We start from the raw sequence: 5,673 nt of genomic DNA, 5'->3' as shown, positions 1-5,673 counted from the left end.
AAGGTCAAAAGGTTAAAGTCAAATGCTCAAAATTTCACTATTTTCCCCATATCTATGCAATGCCTGAAGGTTTTTTTCTTGACACTTGGTGTATGCATGTAATACCAAATAAAGATTCTCCAGAGAGAGTTTCGAGTCATGAGGTCAAAGATCAAAGGTCAGAGGTCAAGGTAAAATGTTACAATTTCACTTTTTTCTCCATATCTTGGAAACGATTCAAGGTATCTTCATGGAACTTAGTGCATATGCGTGTACTGACTAGCAGTGATTATCTAGGGAATGTAGGGGCTATGGGTCAAAGGTCAAAGGGTCAAAGGTCAAGGTTCACTCCTCAAAATTTCACTTTTTCCCTCATATTTTGCAGTACTTGCCAGATTTTTCTTGAAACATGATACAAGTATATACATGTACAGTATTACCTGGGAAATTTTTTGCCCAAAGGTCAAGTGAACGTGCTAAATTTCACTTCTTTTTTCCATGTCGAAAGTGACTCAAGGTATCATCATAAAACTTAGTACATATTTATGCATTTTCTACCTGAAAGTGATTCTCTCAGGAATTTTAGGGTCTTAGGGTCAAAGTTTCAGGGTCAAAGGCCAAGTTAAAATGCAAAAATTTTACTATTTGATACTGAAATTATACTTTTTCACCATACATGTACCTTGAAAGTTACTCAATGCATAGACCTACTAAAGGGTCAAAAGTCAAGTAAAGATCCTCAATGTTCACGTTGTTGCTGCAAGATAAATGCCGGGAGCAGTGTAACTCTGCAGTAGCCACCATGAGGCAATTCCAAGCTTGTGATTATTTAGTGACTTACCACCAGCATGTTACCATTAGCGCTGAACATGCAAGTTTGGAAAGATTTGAAAAGAATTCCCTGCATTACTTGTAAAACATAATGAAAGGGGGAAAGGAAGGGGGGGGGGCGTTGGCGTAAAGTGCGAACACGTGATATGCTGAATGTCGCACTTCGATAGAGGAGTAAGTTTATAAAGTTTACAAAGTTTGAAAACAACAGAATACAAAAGAATTTGTTCCACCGTGATTTTTAATATATATATATTGCCATGTACACAGAACTGTTTTCATATGAGAAAAATACGTTAATAACTTAGTCCGTTTCTCTGTGATACAAATAAGGGCATACAAACAATAAAATCACGTTATTGACAATAGGCATCGTATATATAGCGTGATTATAATAAGATATCAAACCATCTCGTTTGCAAAATGTCTTAAAGAGTACAAGTGACCAAAATTGGAGAGAAATATTGAGAAATGCTGTAGAATTGCAGATACATTACCATGAATATTCGTTCTCTCCCCGTTTTTGTTCTTGACGGTAGACAAATGGGTGAGCTGTATGCTAATACACTTGATATCATTAAATGGATACTTCAACAGCCCAACATGATACCTGCCATGAAATCGAAAACAAACAAACAAAAACAAAAACAACAAAAATCAACCTTAACATTTGCAGAGAAAAAAATCCACAACCCCGTTATTGCCTGAGTTTTAGTAACCTTTGAACTGTACACAGATTGATCGCATACCATTCTAGAAATCCCTTAGTTCATAGAATTTCGAAGGCACATGAATTAGTGCAATATATATCAACATAAAGCTGGAACAGTACAAAATGTTAGACATGAAAATATAAATCCGGATTAGTGTTCGATAGTTTTACACTCCTGTGTGTCGTGTATTGTTTGGTGTTACAGGTTTAGAATTTTGTCAACAGAAAGTGTACGTGCAGATTTTTCATATTGTTCACTGGTCTTGCATGTAAGTGTAAGCTGGAATGAATATCACTTGGTCCTCGAACCACGGGGGTGTTTCACAAAGAATCGAAGTCGATCTTAAAAGCTCTTAAAATTTAAAGACATCTTAAAATGGTAAGTTTAGTGTGTCTTCAATAATATTCTAACTGTCATAATAAGAATGAACATTTTGGAGACTTTTTCATCCGGGCATTAATGAACAAAATAAGTAAGGGACCAAGGATTTTTTTTTCTGTAAATTTTGATAGCAATTTGAATTGGATTCTAAAAACATAAGATAAACTGAAAAGAGAAACCGATAGTATACCATTGATAATTTGAAGTCGATCTTAACTTTTAAGTTCGACTTAAATTCTTCGTGAAACAGCCCCAGTAGAGGTATCTCTCCTATGTACCTCCCTGCTAAAATCCTTTAACAATCGACACGAGTTGCTCTCATAGCTCAACAGCTGGCTCGCGGTTTATCACCAATACGAGGCGGGAAGAGAGATTTTGGATCCTCTCAATATTAAAGGAACTATAACATAGTGCAAATGCATGCTGACTTATGTTGATTCATGATACCCTCAACATGAATATCTAAATACGTGTCATATATTTTATTTCTTCAGACTACTTGCATACACAACCCCCCCCCCAAAAAAAAAAACCCAAACAAACAAACAAACAAACAAACAAACAAACAACAACAAACAAACAAACAAACAAACAATTTCCAAACCAAGATTCTGCCAGTGACATCATCTGTCAATCATTGCTAGAGTATACTGATATGATACAGGACACCGGAATGTACCTTTCCCTAGACTAAGCATGTTTGGGAGTGTCCAAACCATCTGAAGATAAGTAGTAGAAAAATTATGATAAAATTATATGGCACATGATATTTAGATATTCTTTTGGCCGCATAAGTGATGATCAGGGTATTATGAATTCATACGAGTCGACATGCATTTAGCATTGCATAGTTCCTTTAATATTTCGCATAGCTTACCCGTGAGAGATAGCGCTTCGGGCCTTCTCCCCTAGCGCGGGACCGGCGCGCCTCTATCGCGGGAATGATTTTCCGCGCAGAGTGTACAACTACCGCTCTCCGGACGCATGATGTCCTTTTGCTTCAAGGATAGGAGAGTAGTACGGACTTGCCAAATGGTCCAAATTTTGGGTAACGGTGATTTAGACGTCGTTGACTATGTCACCAGCTGTGTCACTTGGATGAGTCATGAAACTGTTAAAAAACTGTATTCACATGAGTAATTCCTTTTCACAACATTCGTAACAAGTACTCTTATTTCAATTCGTATAATAGACGAACCAAAACTTACACCATTCAAGGATTATGTAACTTGCATGTGAACATTCTGTCAACTTTGATGGATTGATACGAACAAAATAATGTTAATGCATGGAAGGTGAAAAAGAAACAAAACCATTCAAAATCGCAACAAAAGAATTCCTCAAACAATTTGCTTCAAATACAGTTTTCATCGAATCCGGAAATAACATCAGCCGGTATGCAAACTCATAGTTTTCCTGTCAAATATTTACGGCAGACGTGTTGCCTTTATCAATTTGCCAATGTTTTCTTAATTGTCACTCGCATGCGATGCTTGCTGTGAAACACGGATTTGTCCAAGCTATTATTGAGAGACAACGTGCCTTATTATCCATCATAATCTGTACTTAACAATTGGTAAAAATTATTGGGTACTTCGTCATGATTTAATTGATTTCATCATTGATACGAGAAATATTCTAAAGAAATATTGAGGGAAATATTCTATCTTTTTGGTTAAAAATAAATAATGTTCCTGTTATTTCACGTTATGTCGCTATAACAATGCATGGTAATCGTATAGGTCTATATTGTAATTCACATAATACGGTACGCATCTTAAAAAAGAATGCCTTTGCAACATCAGAATCATGATTACTCATACAAATGCACTCAGAAAATATATTCAGTATAGTGTGAACAATAAGGGAAAATATACATGCCAGATGTACGTAATACACAGCATGACAATCTTATCATTGCGCCGAACAGAGCAATGTAATAAAAATGATCACAATATAGTATCTTACAACTGTGTCATAATTCAGAGTTAGTATTCCTGCGTTGCAATGAAATTGATGATGGCACTGACTGATATGTTTTGTTTGTGACAATAGCAGTTTTGGGTGTGTGGCGTATGGATGAAATAATGACAATTTTTCAAATTTTAAGGAGAATTCTGATAAATCAAGCGTTTGCTTGGCTACTAATACTAATGTCACTATAGCTTCTGGAAGTGGGTCGATGTGTGTTTTAATTGTAAACCGGTACAGTGTTTCTCTGCGGAGGTTGAATGCGTAGCATCGTCAAGATTAGTGTACCCATTATTTCATCTTCGTTTTTCCCTTCACGCGAGCCGCTTCGAAAGAAGAGAGAAGAATGTGTGAAACACTGTTTTCATTCATCATGGTGCTAGATACTTCTCTGCTCAAAGTAAACATTTACAGCTCATCTGATCTGATTTTCCAAGATTGAAATATGGTACAGTGTATGATACGTATGTCACGTGCTTGTGGAATCTGTAATTATACAACTCGCTTGTTCAGTTTAGTGACAGGTGTAATCTTCGATGGAGGCACCTTTATAATGCACGCTATTTCCACGTCTACAGTGAAACGCAAAGCTACCTTCAAGTTGACATTGATCAGTAGTGAATGCATTCACAATTAGAGCGGTAAAATAATGAAAATGGCTATAAACTAAGACACTTTTTGGATTTTGAGAACAGCATGTGTTTTCACAAAACATTGGTAATTGGTCATAATTACATGTTAATCCCTTCCTGTGTCACAGCGCCCCCATTGGTTTGCACGTAGCCAACGTTAAAGAAATTTTGTGTGTGTGTGTGTGTGTGTGGTGTGGATGATTAGGCATTACTCCCTATCTATAAAGCTGACATTGCTCCGTCTTTTAGATAAAATGAGATAATTTTGAGGAGGATAATATGTTTCGTATGAGGTAATGACACCGTCCCATCTAATTTGCATTATTGTGACTGACGGGAGTTCCATTACAAATGATTTAAATGGTTTACTTGAAATACTTTATTGTATCATGTCCCAATAGATGTGACGACTTACACTGCTTAAATCTTCTTCATCGAATTAATTTAAACTAGGAGGGACTGATTGTTTGCCATTATTTTACGTCGTATGTTTCGCGGAGATTGAAGTCAAATTCAAACCGCAATCTTTGAAAGCAGCGGTACATTGCATGTGATTGAGCAAATTTGCAATGCAAAGCCTTATGTTGATTCTTAACAATTACGGTGCATTTGATCTTCATTATTCAGGCTGCGAAAAGAGACAGGTTCAGTCAAGTTCCATTTTTGTTCAACAACAACAGAAACATTATTTGTCGATACATCGTCTGCATCACTCGATATCCAGTTTCTTGGTGGAGTCCTTGGCGGGATATATACTCAGAACGTTGTGTATGCGTTTTGTCTTCACTCACCAAAAGCATGGCATTGATCGATTTCTTCCTCAAAAGACTCGTGAATGCATTCACTTGAGCATTCATGACTATGTTCCTCTTATCCGATCGTATTAATTCATCTGACCGCCATTCTTTTTCTCTAAATTTGCACACAAAAAAGAAAACAGAAAAAAATAGTTACCTATCTTCTGGTGAATACATTCAAGTAGTAGATGAAAGTGCACATTATTTGTCACTTAGAAATACAGCCGCAGACAGCGGGTTTTTCTAAAGCAGTTCATGCAAGTCTTGGTATCAAAAGTAATTACAAAGAGTATGAACGAATGTCTTCGATGAACATGCTGTATTTTTCTTCAGAAGAGAAGCGCCATTACCCGCTTGTCGGCAGATTCG

Source organism: Diadema antillarum, unplaced genomic scaffold (assembly GCF_040938485.1).
Source record: "Diadema antillarum isolate AM-2024a unplaced genomic scaffold, OU_Dant_1.0 scf00000014, whole genome shotgun sequence".
Classification (NCBI taxonomy): Eukaryota; Metazoa; Echinodermata; class Echinoidea; order Diadematoida; family Diadematidae; genus Diadema; species Diadema antillarum.
The sequence above is the reverse complement of the archived record's forward strand: the minus strand, read 5'-3'. Positions refer to the sequence as shown.